Here is a 17,540-nt window from a genome sequence, read left to right on the forward strand (position 1 = left end):
TGCCAATGTACAGAGGCCGGGTTTCGGCAACACTGAGAAGGGTAGGATATCCCATTCAGCCCCTAAGGAAGTGCAGTCCTACACCCACACCCGCCTCCGCTGTCCTCTTCCCCTTTCTAAAACCACCGTGGACACAGGTCTGGTGAGTTGCGAGGCAGACGGGCAGGGGCCTCAGCATCGGTGCCCTCATTCAGCCAACAGCAAGCTGGTGACTCCAAGCAACTGCTTACCCTCTCTGGGCCTCAATTTACACATCCATAAAGGGGGGGCTTTGAACAAGATATCTGCAAGCCTCCATAGTTCTAATACCCTCTGAGTTTATCATCCTCAGATGGTTATAACAACACTATAGGTTGACATAAAATATTAAATTGCCTTATTCAATAATTAATGAATGGAAATGAATTAGCGGTGATGTGTTATTTTCTCAATAACCTTTGAGCCAATTCACTGAGAATTAGAGAAGTGTCAAACTCAGAATACAGACTTTTACACCACAAATTGTTCCTGCTTTGGGGAGAGCAAAGGTAAATATCAACTAATATTTTTATAATGTTCTACAGTTTATATAATCCACATATATTCTGTTATTAAATCTCCACCAGTCTTTGAAATAGACATTAATGTTCCTAATTAACATTATTAAGACCCAGAAAGTATAAATGAGTTTGCCCAGAGGGGACACGGCTAGTAGGTGGCAAAGCCAGGACCAAAATCCTTGCCTTGCCATTCCAAATCTCATGTTCTTTACACATGCACACATTTTCTTTAGAGTAACAATCAGTAGAATTCATTTTCACCCAATGAATTAAAATTCAACATTTACCCTCAAAGACATCACTAGATCTATTCGGAATATGACATTTCTGAATAGTCTGAAGTTAATTATTTGTTATGGGTCCCTAAAGTTCCAGCTTTTCATTTTATAAAAGCAAACATGAGGGCTTCCCTGGTGGCGCAGTGGTTGAGAATCTGCCTGCCAATGCAGGGGACACAGGTTCAATCCCTGGTCTGGGGAGATCCCACATGCCGCGGAGCAACTAGGCCCGTGAGCCACAACTACTGAGCCTGTGCGTCTGGAGCCTGAGCTCTGCAAGAGAGGCCGTGATAGTGAGAGGCCTGTGCACTGCGATGAAGAGTGACCCCCGCTTGCCGCAACTGGAGAAAGCCCTCACACAGAAACGAAGACATAACACAGCCAAAAATAAATAAAATAAATTAATTGAAAAATCACAGCCGAATTTAAAAAAAAAAAAACTTTTTAAAAAAAAAAGCAAAAATGAGAAGGAAAAAATATTGGAATATTTCTACTTTTTGCCACTGAAAAGTGAATCATTTTTTTGAACTAAAGGTTCACTATGTACCCAAATGCAGGTCTGACTCAGTTCTGAACTGTCGAAACATGTTTTCCTGCCCAGAGCTAAAACTGTTTCTAATATACCTTTCAAACACTGTGACCAAACCGACAAAGTTTTCAAGTTCCTCTGTTGTTTAAATGAAGCAAAATTATTTCTTGAAAAACAAAAAAGCATTAAAATGCCATTAGCCCATTTCTTCCCCGGGAAGGAGAATTAGCCCCTGGGGAGCTTTAAACGGGTATCATTTCCTATAGCGCTAAGCTAGTTTCCTAATAGTGCTAAGACTACTTCCTATAGTCTTAGTTACAGTTTTCCCAACCTGTCGAGGTGATCTCTGTGGGAGGGTCAGAGACTGCAGGGGCCCTGGAGCTGGCTGGAGATGCCGGCTATGTGGAGTGACAGCCCAGCAGAAGGAGCGGGCTAAAACCTGGAGTTGTGAATGGGGTAAAGCAGAAGCAGATGGGGGCAAGCCTTACGTGTTCCTCAACTTCCTGATAACGTCCTGTGAGTTGGAGAGACAGGGAAGGAGAAGCCGGAAGTGAACTCCAGGCTGGGCCTTGGAAGCGCAGCTATTCGGAAGGTCCTGTTGTCCCCACTGCAAACCACGCCCCCAACCACAACCATGTCTGTGACGATCAAGGCAACCAGCTTCTAGTCCTGGCTGGTGACATTAAACTCTGACGTTAAGCAAGGAGCGAAACTGAGCAGGACCCTGTGGAGCCCTCTTGGGTACAAAAGCCCCTCCATGTCCCCCCTTCTTGTTTGTTGAAAAAAGCTGTCGTTTCCTTGACCTTCCTGAGTGCAAACAGCAGACTCAAGCAGTTACTAATTAGGGAAGTGGGGGAATGCAGAAACAAAAGCAGTGGAGAGAAAAGTAATGACAGCTTAAACAACAGTTCAGTGATAAAACAGAGTCCTCAGGGCATATACGTAACAATCTGAATTGTTAAAATGTTACTATTCTTCCCTGTTGGTTAATTAAGAGCAACCGCACTGGACTCACTAAGCTAAAATGGGAACCTGTTTCCAAACTAAATACCAAAAACCAGGTTGAATCCCTTCCTTGGTCAAAGCCCTTTTCACAGCTGATCAAGGAAGATCTCTCAACGCAGTATGGCTTGGTAGGCTTGGTGCCTGTCCAAAACCTGCCAATGTAAGGAAGATTTCTCTCTTGAGAAAGAGAGGCAGAGAGAGGAAGGGCGGGGAGAGAGAGGGTCATCACTATTCATCTGTACTATATATAAATTTATACATTTAGTTATACATGTATGTCGATAACTATTTATTTACGTGTCACATCCATTCCATGAAAGGCTTGAAGCCAAGAGAATGAAAAGTTCATTCAGGGTCTTCCCTGGTGGCGCAGTGGTTGAGAGTCCGCCTGCCGATGCAGGGGACACGGGTTCGTGCCCCGGTCTGGGAAGATCCCACGTGCCGTGGAGCTGCTGGGCCCGTGAGCCATGGCCGCTGAGCCTGTGCGTCCGGAGCCTGTGCTCCGCAACGGGAGAAGCCACAACGGTGAGAGGCCCGCGTACCGCAAAAAAAAAAAAAAAAAAAAAAAGCCCTCGTGGCTCTTTGCGCTCAGGGCTGACCTATCCCTTACACACAGTGGCCACGGTACACAGGGTCCGCAATACATTTAGGTGAGCATGAAAATGATTTAATATCAGAAAAGTTAATGTAATGAGTCTGGATTATATTCATCTTTATACCATCACATTAAAAGAGAGAGAGAGACGGAGACAGAGAGAGAAGATGGGGGAGGGGAAGAGGGAGGGGAGAAGAGAGAAATTGATGGAAGAAGACTAAAACGTTTAGGGTCCACAAAAGTCATAATGCAGCCCAGCCCCCAACTTCCCCCACTCCTTTCCCTGGTTATCTCCTACCCATCATTTAAGGCTCAACTTGGGGGGGGTCAACTTCTTGAGTAAGACTTCTTTGAAACAGGAGAGAGAAAGCAAGAGAGACTGAAAAACTAGTAATCAGTCATTAGAAGAAGCCCAAGCTTAAGTCAGAATCCTCTGCATCAGTACCATGATGAGAGAATGGGAAGCTTCTGTCCTTGTAAGGCTGTCAGGTGAGAAAAATGCAAGATGAGCAACACTGTATATCCAGGCAGGAGTCAAACCCAAATTACTTTACAAACATAATGAGGAAGGAGAGAAATCTATGGAATCTCATTTCCTCCTCCTGGTTATAGAGAACACTTATTTATCGATCAATTCTAATAACTGATTAGCTAATAAGAGGCTGCTTTTATAGCTGTAGGCAACAGTGGGTCCACTGTCACTAGGAAACAGCTTTTTTGGGAGGGAAAAAGGAGCCAGCAAGGAGAATGAGGTGGTGGGAACATCTTTCAATAAAGAGAATCACTTGAAGAAACAAACACTTCCTATTTTGCTATGAAAATGCTTTTGACTTTTCAAGAATTCAGACTGATCTCTTTGCAACTCCTCCACGTTAAAAACATTTTCCTAGAAGTGCAAAAGTAGCCCTACTTATCATTGTAAGTTCAGAACAGATTAATTACTTCTACACTCAAATTTCATTCTCTCATCCTCTCTTTCACTTTTTTTTTTTTACTGGAAAAGAAAAAAGACATAAAGGAATATATATTTAAGGAATATATATATTTATCAATTCAGGTACCTATCAACTGATAATATTCATGGAATTCTTTAATGAATAAATAAGATTCACTTGTAATTATTACTTTTGTTTACTACAGGAGCTTAGAAATAGCTTCTACTAACTCTTCACTCTCCTAAGCAAATGTTATGCTACTAATTTGTTCAAAAAAAGAAAAAAGTGAGTCTTCCTAAGTGTAATCTGCATGGGTTTTGACTAAGTGGAGTAGAAATACAGATGGTTTCATAGTATTTGTGATTACTTTCAAGGTAAGCATTCAAAGATTTCAAATGGCATCTTGATGAATGGCCCATGTCTGCTGAGCTGATTACTAGTGGTTAGGAATTCTAAATAATGTAACCACAAATAAGTGGTTAAAGATATTTTAAACAGCCAAGTTTCATTGTATTGCTATAATTTTCTATGGTTGTAAACTCCAGTAACTTGTCTATCTTCTCCTAATTCTCTACTCAGGCTGAAAAGGAGGCTGAGAGCTACTCATTCAGATGGTTGTCACTGTTGTAAAGAGGTGGTTATTATTCATTATCTCAGCAAATGTTTATTGAATTTCTGCTATTTCAGGACCAGTTCGCTATATCAAACACCTATCAGTACCTGGAACATACTAGATAATGTCACTGTTAATTTTTTATGGGATAAAGAAATGAGCCATAAAACATCGACATGAAGCCAAGAAGTCACTTTCTCCTACCTAAATCAAGAAGTTTTATAAATTTCTTTTCATCAAAATGGAACTGAGGGCTTCCCTGGTGGTGGCAGTGGTTAAGAATCTGCCTGCCAATGCAGGGGACACGGGTTCGATCCCTGCTCCGGGAAGATCCCACATGCTGTGGAGCAACTAAGCCCGTGTGCCACAACTACTGAGCCCGCGTGCCACAACTGCTGAGCCCGCGTGCCACAACTACTGAAGCCCGCACACCTAGAGCCCGTGCTCCACAACAAGAGAAGCCACCAACATGAGAAGCCTGCGCACCACAATGAAGAGTAGCCCCCGCTCGCAGCAACTAGAGAAAGCCCATGTACAGCAACGAAGACCCAACGCAGCCAAAAATAAAAACAAATAAATAAACTTATTTAAAAAAATGGAACTGAAAGGTTGGCTCTTTACAGCCACCACATAACATCCCCACAGAAAGAGAAAGAGCTACGCCCAGTTATTTTCTGTATTTGCAAGAATGTGAAGAAGGGTGATGAAATCAAATAGCTATAGCAGTCAATATGCAGTTAAAGAAAACTCTATTTTTGTCTCTTTTTTATTCCAGCTTTATTGAGATATAATTGACATAACATTGTGTAAGTTTAAGGTATACATGTGAGAATATGACATATATATTGTGAAATTATCACAATAAAGTTAGTTAATGCATCTATCACTTCTCATAATCACCATTTTTTGTGTGTGGTGAGAACACTTAAGATCTACTCTAATTTTCTTTCTAATTTTCAGTATATAATATATAATACAGTATATAATACAGTATTATAGACTATAGTCATTATGCTATACATTAGATTCTCCAGAACTTATTCGTCTTACAGCTGGGAGTTTGTACCTTTTACCAACATCTTCCTCATTTTTCCTGCCTCTCAGCCCTTGACAACTACCATTCTACAATGTTTCTATGAGCTTGTATTTTTCAGACTCCATATATAAGTAAGCTGCTACAGGAAAACTCTATTTCAAAGTTTGAGTCTTGGATGAACGCAGTCAAAAGGTACAAACTTTCAGTTACAAGATAAATAAGTACTAGGGATGTAATGTACTACATGTGAAATATAATTAACATTGCTCTATGTTATATATGCACCTTCTAAAGAGAGTAAATCCTAAGGGTTCTCATCACAAGGAAAAAATGTTATTTTTCCCTATTTCTTTAATTTTGTGTCTATATGAGATGATGTTCACTCAACTTACTGTGATCATTTCATGATGTATGTAAGTCAAATCAGTATGTGGTACACCTTAAACATTACAGTGCTGTACGTCAATTATATCTCAATAAACCTGCCAGAAAAAATTCTGCTAACAAAAGTAAAATGAATACATAAAAATAATAAAGTTTGAGCCTTTGCAGTTGAAGGACAAAAGCTTTTACAGTCCATACTGATATCATGAACAAAGTCCAACATGGGCTGATGTAGGGACACAGAAATAGACCAGTCAACCATGGAGTCCAAATGACAACAGAAGAACATTCAAGTCAGAACAGAGGAAGACTCACCAACTGTGCTCAGCTAAATGTTTCGCCAAAACTCTAATTTGGACACGTCAGAGACATTCTTCTGTATTGTGCAATATCATATGTCTGTGCTAACAGGCTAAACAGAGCTCATTTCTGAGCATGAGCTCCTTCCACACTAATCTTTAATTGACCTTAAAGCCTTCAGTTAAAAAAAAAAAAAAAAAAAATCCACATACTGTAGGATCACCAGCTCTTGTTGGTCCAAAATGAGTTCACCAGTAAGAAATCCCTCTTAAAAAACTGAAGAAGAATAAGGCCTCCTTGCTTGCTCTGTTTGGAACAGCCCTAAAAATACATGTCATCACCTAGAGGGGTGGGATAGGGAGGGAGACACAAGAGGGAGGGGATATGGGGATATAAGTATACGTATAGCTGATTCACTTTGTTATACAGCAGAAACTAACACACCATTGTAAAGCAATTATACTCCAATAAAGATGTTAAATATATATGTCATGAGTTTAAACACTGAATATTAAAGGAGGAAAACTTTCAGGCATGCTGTTCTCTGTTGGTGGTTTTCGTTTTGTTTTTTTACATGTGACTCATTGAGGAATGCATTATAGCTACCTGGTCTGCTTTTTCTTTTTCTTCACTTTTTTTTCTTCAATAAGTCTACTATACTTCAGAAGTGACTTGTCCCACCCCAAATCCAACAGTGCTTACAACAGGCTACAAACTTTACTTGGTAAATGCTTTGTTTCTTGTAAGTTTGTTTTATAAGGTCAAGTTCTAACACCCTTTTACTCCTCACCAACAAACTGGTTCAGCTGGTTTTAGAAAACATTTTGATCCCCATAGCTTAATTTCTGCTGGAATTATACTCCATCAGATTGCAGCTTAATTCATTTCATTAAAGGTTACTACTAGTTTAAACTGTTTCACTGGAGCTATGCTTTAGAAATGTTTTTAAATCATCTGGGTTTTTTTTTTTTAAAAATCAAGGTTTTGTGTAATTGCAAAAAACTAGGTAGGGTTACATTTACTTTTTGTACACAGTTGTTCGATTCTCATGGCTATTTCTAAAAGAAGTACCATTCAACAGAGCTCTCAAATCAATGCAGCTCACTCCAGGGAATGCTTTGTGTTCACACTCTATCTTTTGCATCCAGTTAATAAGAACAGCTCCATATTCCTCCAGTAATCACACTACTATTGAACAATTACATCGACAGTACTGTAGGTATAATTGGGTAGTTTCAATTTCAAACTGAATATTACAATTTTCACTAAGAACTAACAGAGACGAAAAGAACGATAGTGACAAAATATGAATCTATGGTGTTTAACTAAAACAGCATCGTTTTAGTTATTACTTCCCCTGGGTCTGTCAAACAAGGGAAGCCCGTGCTAGAACAAGTGAAGCAGAAGAAGGCACCGTGAATTGGTGAGAAGAATACTACCCAAACTCAGCTCCGCCTCCCTTGCTGCGCAGTCTGGTGTAAAGGACGGAACTCTCTGAGCCTTACCTGCGTGATGGCTTTGCTCCAGGTGATGCCCCAAACTTCTTCTGCTTGTAGCATTTTATGCAACTCACTGACATTTTACAATTTTTATCTTTAAAATGAAGTCCATTTCAGGAAATTTAGATGTCCCAGGGAGGAACCATGGTAGTCACATACGTATCCATTGCTAGGCATAAACAGTATGCCGCATTTTGTATTCTGAAGTTGTGACTTAAGAACGTGATGGAAATTTAGACTAGATTAGGTTTATCAAATAATATATATCAGCTTTTTATGTCAAGCCTGTCTCTGAAAATACTAGGGCTCCACGCAGTTGTTTGATAGCACACTCTCTACCTGCCTGCAGGATCAAGCTTCCAGAATACCTGTCTACAGTGGGGAGACCAGTGAGCTCCATTAGTGCAGCCCTGAAAACAGGAAAGGCCCTCCGACCTCCATCAGCTGGATACCGACAGCTACAAGAACTACCTTCCCTCACGGCACCATGGGTAGTTTATGATCTTCCCTGGGGCAGTTCCTTCCACTCAACTCTGTTCCAAGGGTTTTGCAATTGGAAATCACGCACATGTTGCTCATCAAGTCTCTAGGGTGGCCTTAACCACGGCCTTAAGGGCTCTCTCTTACTCCTGGTTACTGCTGCTGAATGATGCTTGCCTTGTCTTTAGCCCGCTCCTCTCCCAGGTGATGTTTCTGAGAGCCCATGTCCTGACTAGACTCATTTACCCATTGCCAGGTCTGGGCTCCCCAAACCCTCCCTTTCCAGCGCTGTACGATTTGTAGATAGTCGCCCTCCCTTTCTCTCCTTTGCCCAAAGCTGCATGTAACAGATTAAATTCGTATCATCTCTTCCCCTGTGTCATTCCTTTAATCCTTTCATGGGTCTCCTTTGCCTTTGTGGTATTTATTTCTACCATCATCAACTTCCTTTTCTTTGTCTGGGAAATGGCAACAAAAGCCAGATTCAGGCGAGGCAGAAGTAGCCTCACACATAAGTGCAGAGAAAGACACCCAAGTACAGGGTTGGCCAAAAAGTTCTGCGTTTTTCCGTAACGTCTTACAGAAAGTCAGGAAACCTAGGATACGGTCTGAGTTACCACCAACTTCCTGTGTGACCCTAGACAAGTCAGATGGGTACCAGCAGCAAAGGTTCCCTTAAAACCTCCATATGTCTTTGAAGAAGCATGGAATAGAATTTGCATTCACTGGAGAGCTTCACATAACAAGCGGCGGAGTGCAAATGCATGAAAATCAATCTTGAGAACTTCTTCCAGCCGTAATTATTTATCTGCAATATTTAATTTTCCTTTCAGAAATAACCTCATCCTAGAGTTCTCCATATCAGAGTTTGCTTGTTCAGGTAGCTTCATCATTAATGGACATTTTGGTATCTTATCAGTGTGTTACTTCCTCAAGGAATGGAATCAAAGGCACCCCACCAAATGTGGAATCATTCTCACCATCAAACCGAAAGAGGGAAACAAAAAACCAGTCAGCTTCAGAAACAAGCAAATAAAAACAAACCCCAAAGAAAAATGAGAGAAGGAAACCATGCTGCCTTATTGAGAATTCAAGGCTGTTAACCAAAGCCTTCACACCTGCCTCTAATCTCGGCCTCCCCCGCAAGCCCTCCGTTCCCCAGGCATCACAGGAGGGCAAATTAGATCATATATGTGAAGTACTTGTAGGAGAGGGGCTACATAAATCCTCAGTGTTATCACTTTCTATTCTTCCCATGCCTTTGACCTTAGCTCAGTGAAAGTAATTTACAACTGGTTTGTAAGGGCACCTGACAGCAGTTCCACCCACCTCACAGGTAAAGAGGCCTGAGGCAGGAAGCACTTGGCAGTCACACTCGACTGCAGGACCCCCTCCAAGGCTTGAGTAAACCTAATTATAAGGCAGTAGCAGCTGTGACATGCCACGTGGTGGCAGATGGTGAGCTACTGCCAGATACGTTGGGAGGCAAAATCAATCAGACCGCTGCTTCCCACTTTCCCAGACATCCTCCCCTCACCTGCCCAAGTGCACCAAGTGAAAGGAGGCACCTTTGCCGGAGTTTAGAGGTCCTGCCCTGTATATAGCAGGATCCATTGGAAAGTGCGGCTGCAATTTTCTTTTTTTCCCATTCACTGGTTTCAGGGACTTAAGGGAAAACAGATGAGAACAATTCCCCTGAGAAGGCTGGTAAAATAAATCACAATTAAGAAGAATAAACCCTTAATTAATTAATAATTAATTAATAAACCCTTAATTAATTCCCTTAGTTTGTGTCATCATTTGAACCCAGGCATACAAGTCATATATGTCCATCTTCCTTACTACCCACATCCAGTTACAATTTTCTATCAGTTATGATGGAAAATAGATATTCTCCTGAATATCCTCCAATTCCCCCTTTTATTTATTCCCTACTGTTGTTGCTGTCGTTAGTACCCCAGGAGCCTGTTTCCTACAGCTTTTCAGAAAACTTCTGTGTAGCAGGATTTCTTTCGGTGCGTCCCTCCAACCAATCCCTTGTGCACTTTAGGAACCAGAGAAATTCTAAAAGGTGCAGTTCAGCAAACAAGTTAGGGTTACAGCTGTGAAGAGGAGGGAAAAGCCAGAGAGCTTTCTGCTGTCAGAGGCCTAAGAACGGGAGTCAGCTTTGGCCTCAGGGCAAGGAAGGAGGCCTTAAGCATTAATTACCAACCAGATACCTGCCTAGAATGTTTCCCTGGCCCCCAGGTGTGTCTCATCATAAGACACAAGCACACCCAGGATCTAATCCAAAAGACATTTTCAGCCTCACCCTTTATTTCTCCCACAGAATCACCCAATACTCTCAACAAAATTTAAAGCTTACTGTCTTCAAGCCTTTTTTTTTTTTTTTTTTTTTTTTTGCGGTACGCGGGCCTCTCACTGCTGTGGCCTCTCCCGTTGCGGGGCACAGGCTCCGGACGCGCAGGCTCAGCGGCCATGGCTCACGGGAACAGCCGCTCCGTGGCATGTGGGATCCTCCCGGACCGGAGCACGAAACCGCGTCCCCTGCATCGGCAGGCGGACTCTCAACCACTGCGCCACCAGGGAAGCCTTTTTTTTTTTAAACCAAACATTTGCTTCTCCATCTCCATGCCAACTGCCTTCCTCCCCTTTGAACTCCCAAACCATAACCCCCAACATCCTCTTTTGTCTTTAACTGAGGATGTTATCTAAGGTGAGGGTTTCAGACATTTCGGAAAGTGACTCAGTTTTCCTGGGTCTCCCCCATTACACATGTTATTAAAACTTTGCTCAATTTTCTCCTGTTAATCTGTCTCATGTCAATTTAATTCTCAGGCCAGGCAGAACCTAGAAGGGGAGAGGAAAACTTCTTCCTCCCCAACAATATGATGTAATGTTGGGATCATGTCTTGGGGAGATACGCCAAATATCTTCAATATGCCAAAGCGATAAACCAAAATCCTCATGCCCTCCCCACGCCTTTCACTGCACGTCACCAAAAGAGTTTATTTGAATATACATTGATTCAAATCAGGCAATGCCAAACCAGAAGTGGTTAGGAGTTCTTCATCAGCAGGAGCTAGGGGCAAGGTTTTTATGGAGAAGACATGAACGCAAAGCAGATAAATGATTTGATTGGTTATAGTTTAAGTAGCCATATTATTTGGGAAAGCCTAGTTGGCTATTTGTGATTGCTTGTTCTTAAGTTTCTTTATCATGATCGAGAGGATGGACTCAGGCTTAAAGTTTCTTTATCATGATCGAGAGGATGGACTCTGGCTTAGGTTTGGGTTTACATAATCTACCAAGACGTTAGAGCCACGCCAACATAATGGGTCCTTGTTTAAAGACTAGCAGCGCCTGCATCCAATATTCAATCTAGAGTTCTCTTTCCCTTTACCTCATTTAATGGATTCACTGCAATAGGGTCCTTTACAATTTGCCAGAATTTGAGAGATCAGGGAAATTAAAATTTCCTACAGTCAATATTTAAGCTGGATGGCTTTAGTTGGTTTTACCGTCCAATCAGCTCTTTGGATCCCCTATATATAATATCTACAACGTGTGGAAGGTATTATTGTAGTGGATATGAAACACTTAATACAAAATTTTTAAACAGTGACAATCTCAATCTTTACATAAGACAACCAAGTTTCAGGAAAATGAAATCACTTACCCAGTTTTGCACAACCAATCAGTAGCAAAATCAGAAATCAAACCCAGACTGTTCCCAGCCCAAACCACCATATGTTTCTTCCCTTGCCTTCTGCCATCTTCCTACAACCAATGTCAATGCCAGCCTTTATTCTTCACTCTTTCAAAATCACAATCACTAACATGATTCATTTCAACTGAATTGTTTTTTAAAAACGCAGTTTCCATGGAAAAACTTCCCTCCCGCCCACTCCAGGATTTATAACCCAGCTTTCAAGACCAGAGCACATTTTTCTTCTTAGGCAAATTAATTACAAGCTGTGACTGAAAGCACCTGAACATTTACTGCTCCAATCTGCTTAGCAGGAGCGTGCTATGTGGAAGACTAGACCAAGTCAAGAGTACAAAGGTTTTGAACCGTTTGTGCATTAGTCGACTTCATTAAAAAGATGGAGAAATTAGTGCTTAGGCACGTTTCTAAGTACTTTCCAGGTCTGAATGTATCTTATTCACTTAACACATATTTTGAGCGAAATGAACATATTTTCACTGACAGTATCAGTGAAATCTACCTTCCCCTTTCTATTTCCATTGCTGTGCACTTATTTCAGGGCCCATCTTTTGCATGGGCAACGGCATTTATCAATCATTGACTCACGTAGCACCCACTATCGAAAGCCTGCTTCCTGGGAGGCATTTTCACACACGCTCTCCCATTTTGGTTCTTCAGACCACTCTGAACGATATTCCCTGCTCCCACCTCCAGAATTAAGTACATTCAAGCCAGAAAGTAACTTACCCGGCGTCACTCGACCTGGTAGAAGCAAAGCCAGATTTGAAAACGAACGTTCTCCCGTTTTTCCTTCAACTGTTGCAGCAGGGGAACGCGCAGCTCCTGACTGAGGGAAGAATCCACGCAGCGTCAGCTGCGAGTCGTGGTCAGTAGCCGGGCGGTGGGTGGAGCTTCCAGTGAAAGATAGGATAGGCCCGGAGAGATCCCGCGATAGCGTGGGTTTCAAGGAGCCTCCCACCGGGAATATCCTAGACATGCATGCTCTTAGGCCTCACTCGGACGGAATCTGAAACTCAGGCAGCAGATCTGGGCATGCCCTCAAGGTCACTTGGACGACTGTAAAACTGGAGAAGCACTGAACTACAGGATCCCGTCCTAGGGTCTCTCAGATCCCCTTTCCCCTGGGAATCAGACAATGTAGTGCTCAAGTAGCTGTTTAAAGAAGAAAGTCTGAGACCTTGACCTGACATGGCAAGAAAGGAAAGTAGAGGAAAGGATCTGTCACTATAACATTGAGTATATTCAATGCTGGTGAATTTCTGGATTTCCTCCATAACAAATGTGGTTATAGAATTCAGTCAGATTTAAGAACCGAAACTTTATTGGTAAGAGGGAATGAATCTATTCTGTCTAGCCTAGGAAATAGAATGAAGGCTAAGGGATAAAACGTAGGCTTTATATAAGAACGACTTTAAAAAGTGAGGCAACTAATATATAATAAAATCATTGAAACTAACATGTATTTATCACCTACTGTGTGTCAAGCTCTTAAACTAGATGATGCATAGAAATTAATGCCTCGATGGGTCAGAGAAAGGCATGAATTTGCCTAATTTTAAAGTAGGTGTCAGACTCTGGCATCCAATTAAAAAAACAACAACAACTAGTTTTGAACAAGCAGAGAAATTTGCAAAGAATATGAACTATATCACATTTGGGGCGCAGAAATATATGTGCATGTCTTCAGTCTCAAAGAAAGTCATGGTATTGAACCACGGGGCTGATGTGCATGGCCTTAGAGAAGAAATGAACTATGGAGCAGAAATAACCTGACCCCATTAGCCAAGCTCAGCCTGCAGACCTGAGAGCTGAAGGGAAGTAATGCTTCTGGTTCTACAACAGATTTCATCTTGCTCCGGGGCAGCAGCTGCTCCTCCTAGAGAAGAACATGATTGCTCTGAGACTAAGGAGAACTAAAATTCTCAGGGATGAAGCAAAACTCTTCACGGGCCCCCAAATGGTAGAACAATGGAGTGAAAAGGGGATGGTCCACCTAGAAGAGCAGTTTGAAAGCATCCAGGGATCAAAGACTTAGATTCCAACAAGTAACAGTGGTGGACGGCAGCTCCAGGGCAAAGTCCAGAACTAGACTTGGCAAGGAAAGTCTGGAGCTGGGAGCCACAGCAGGAGAGAGGAGACCCTGAGGGGTGACAATCAAAGCCGAGGAGCGTCATCCTGGCAGAGTCAGTGGCAAGAACAGATGCTCAAGTGTCATCAGGGATTTACACTTGACCAGGATCCCCGGGTGGGCCAAAGGCTGGTCCCTCCAGCCAGCCTGATGGCATCTATAGGGGTTTCTGCCCAAACCAATTGACAACAAACACGGATGGGGAAGGCTATTGACATTGTACCACAGCGGAGGTGGCACTGCAGAGATCCCCATAAGAACCTGGTCACATGGGAAACAGCCCCAGGATTCCCAGAGGGACTTCAGAAAGAAGGAGGGTGCTTCTGAATGAGGAAGGGCAAGAGCCTTTTTTACCCTACAACGTTGTAAGGCTGAAGTCTCTCTAATTCTTAAAATTCTCCCATATATTATGTGTTGTTAGTCGCTTTTCCACATTAAGGAAAGAAAAAAAAAATTAAAAGCCAAAGTTTAGACAGCTTTATTACTGTCTACAGCCACATAGCAGTTAGGACTTAACCCAAAATTCAAATTAAGTTTATTCAGTCTTTTCTCTGTTCAAGTGTTTCTCAAAATGTGGCCACTTGAACGCCTGCAACTGAAGCGAATGACCTCCAGCATCTCTAGAGCTTGAGCCCCAGTAACCAGAACTTGCATCACCCTCTCTGAGCTACTCTGTGTTATGCACAGTATGTTTCTGAGGACCACTCATCTATCCCATGTTGCTTCTGTAACTTGAACAACAAAACCAGGAGCCTTCAGAAGCATGTGTGCCTTGGAGAAGATGCATCCAGCCTGAGATGAATGCCCACACTCCTCAGATGTCTGCGGGTGGACCACTGCAGGAGAGGTGGGTGGAAGGAGGTAGCTTGATTTGCTGATCTCTGAAGGCCCAGCCACCTGTTTCTTTGATTTTTATGAGCCAAACCTCTCAAGTAGCTATGATGGGTTGAACTGTGGGTCCCTAAATGGTATGTTGGTTTCTAACCAGCAGAACCTCAGAGAGTAACCTTATTTGGAAATAAGGTCATCGCAGGAGTAATTCGTAAGATGAGGTCATACTGGAGTAGAGTGGCCCTTAATCCAATCTGACCCCTGTCCTTATAAGAAGAGGGAAGACCATAGAAGACAAACACGCAAGGAGAACATCCTGTGAGGACAGAAGCAGAGACTGCTGGGATGCAGCTGCAGGTCAAGGCCCCTGAGGATGGCTGGCCACCATCAGAAGCCGGGAAGAGGCAAGGAAGGGTTCTACCCGGACTCACCTAGCGAGCAGGCCCTGCTGACTGTTTGACTTTGGTCTTCCAGCCTCCAGAACTGTGAGAGAATCAATTTCTGTTGCTTTAAGCCACCCAGTTTGTGGCAATTTCTTAGAACAACTCTAAGGAATGAATCCGACGGCTAGTGATGGGGGCATTTAGCGCTTCCTTGCCTCCTTCTCTGGAACTTGAACTATTCTTCTTTCTTCATAAAGAGAGCCTGGGTTTGAAGTCTCCAGGACTGAATACACGCTATCAAATCAAAACAGCGTCTGTCTTCACAGAATGTTGATGAAAGCTCTTTGAATCCTCCGGCTCCGCCCTCCTCCACTGTCACCCTATGAATCTCTTCTGGGAATTATCTATCTCTCTCTGCTACCTTTACTGTGAAGACAACTTCCAAGGCCCATACACCCCTGCCGCAATCCCGCTCCAATGCTGCTGCAGCCTACATTCCAAACTGCATGGAAACAAGCAATTCCTGGTACAGGAAGTGTTATCAGTCTTCCGGGGGGTGGGGGAATATATATATAATGACATTTTAAAAGCACTGCCTCTGAGTAGTTGCTGCCAGTTGGAAGGGCCAAATATCAAGGCCAGAAGTCGTTTGCTGTTGAAATGTTTGTGTTGCCTAACAGGACCCAAATATTTGTAAATCAGGGACTGAAGCTAATACCGATCGCGGGAATAAAAAGGCAAAAGGCCAAATTCCCACTTCCGTCAGCTCAGAATAAATGTCAGTTTTTCTAAAGGCATATTTAAAGCCTGAATCCCAGGATGAATCAGACCAAGTGTTCTTATTTAGATGATAGTGAAATCAGGCCTTAGAGAATTGTTAGTCAGCAAAAGTCAATTTTGTGAAAGCCATGTTCTGGGAGAGGAAATGAAGAGATGTGAAACCAGAATTAGACCTGCCAGAGACCCAAAACGGTAAGGTACAGAGGAGAGAGATCCATGCTGTGCTCTTCTGGCCGGATGCAAATACAGGGAAGCTGGCGTAAGCAGAGTGAAAGGATTCACTCACTCTGCTAAGTTCTATGAGCTGCTTCCAACTCTAAGATCAGCAGCAAACCACAGTCTTATGGTGGTTTCCCTTGGTTACCAGCCTGCTTCCACTCCACCGAACGACCTTGCTTTTTCTCTTGGCTACAGCCCCTCCTCCAGGAAGGCTTCTGGCTCATCTGCACGGCAGTCAGCGCCTCACTCCAGGTCTCAGAAGCTGCAGCCCATCAGGTCTTGACTACTGTCTGGGTCCTTGGGTGCAGAGGTAACTTTCCAACAGAGCTTCTGGAAGATGGGGGCTGTAACTTCTCTTCCTGAAGCTTCTTCAGTATGAGGATGGTTTCCAAACAGGCTTTGGAGGAAGAGACACAGCTGTACATCTTGTCCTTGTCAGTCACGCAGTATGGGAACAGAAGAAAGTTGTGGCCAGAAATCAGCTCTGTTGCCTTCCTCTAACTCTATCTCATCTAACCTCATCGCTGCACAAATTCCTGACCTTGACAATTGGACCGTTAGTCAATCATTCCCTCCTCAATTTCTGCCCCTGGGAATTCATCCCACAGGCTGCTGGCTTCCCCTTGTCCCTGAAAGACACCATATTAGATATCTAAAAGGTGGTTCAAGTCTAGCTGCTTTTCACAGCATCCTTTGGGGGCCATTCTCAAATATCCCATTGCACCAAACAGCGGGAGGGTAGTCTGCCCTTGGCTTCCCCGTTCCCTTGCCATGCTTTCAGGTAGCTCCAACCGCTTGCTAGAAGCTTCTGGGCTAGAAGCAGGCAACCGATTCTATGGTCACCAGGCCATCTGTATTCACCTCCCATAAGAATGACCTCAGAGCACTAAACTCTGATGGGCTGCCCTCCAGTGACGTGTGAATTTGTAGCTCAGTAACATCTACCTGGGGAGGGTGGTCCCAGTTCCTTTCTTGCTGACCCCCTAAAACTCTCTGGATCATTCTCTTGGAGAACCCTTCCCTGGGCAAGAAAAGGAAAAAGTCTCAGGTGTGACTACCACTGAAAAGTTTTCTTGTCCTCTAACCAGTTCCCTCAGAATTTCTAGTCTCCTATTTGCACAGGTTGTTTGGGGATGGGAGGATGGGGGATTGCAAGACTGTTCTGGCAACATCCTCAGGAGCACTGGGAGAGCAAACTGGCAACAACTTGGTGCTCTATTTAGAATGTCACCGTACTTACTCTTTCAGGTTTTGGGCTTCAACCAAAATTCCAAGA

The 17,540-nt window shown here is 43.0% G+C and overlaps 1 long non-coding RNA gene across 4 annotated transcripts in view; it reads right to left on the minus strand.

Annotated features, from left to right (window-relative positions):
- LOC109551202 (uncharacterized) overlaps positions 1-15,762 on the minus strand; it is an 84,322-nt gene extending 68,560 nt beyond the window's left edge. For all 4 annotated transcript variants that reach the window (XR_012325810.1, XR_012325808.1, XR_012325809.1 and 1 more), the window contains exons 1-2: positions 15,314-15,762; positions 12,650-12,749 (exon numbers count right to left, since the gene is read on the minus strand). This is a non-coding gene — a long non-coding RNA (uncharacterized lncRNA). The remainder of the gene's footprint in view (positions 1-12,649; positions 12,750-15,313) is intronic.
- Between the last annotated feature and the right edge of the window lie 1,778 nt (positions 15,763-17,540).

Source organism: Tursiops truncatus, chromosome 14, assembly GCF_011762595.2.
Source record: "Tursiops truncatus isolate mTurTru1 chromosome 14, mTurTru1.mat.Y, whole genome shotgun sequence".
Lineage (NCBI taxonomy): Eukaryota > Metazoa > Chordata > Mammalia > Artiodactyla > Delphinidae > Tursiops > Tursiops truncatus.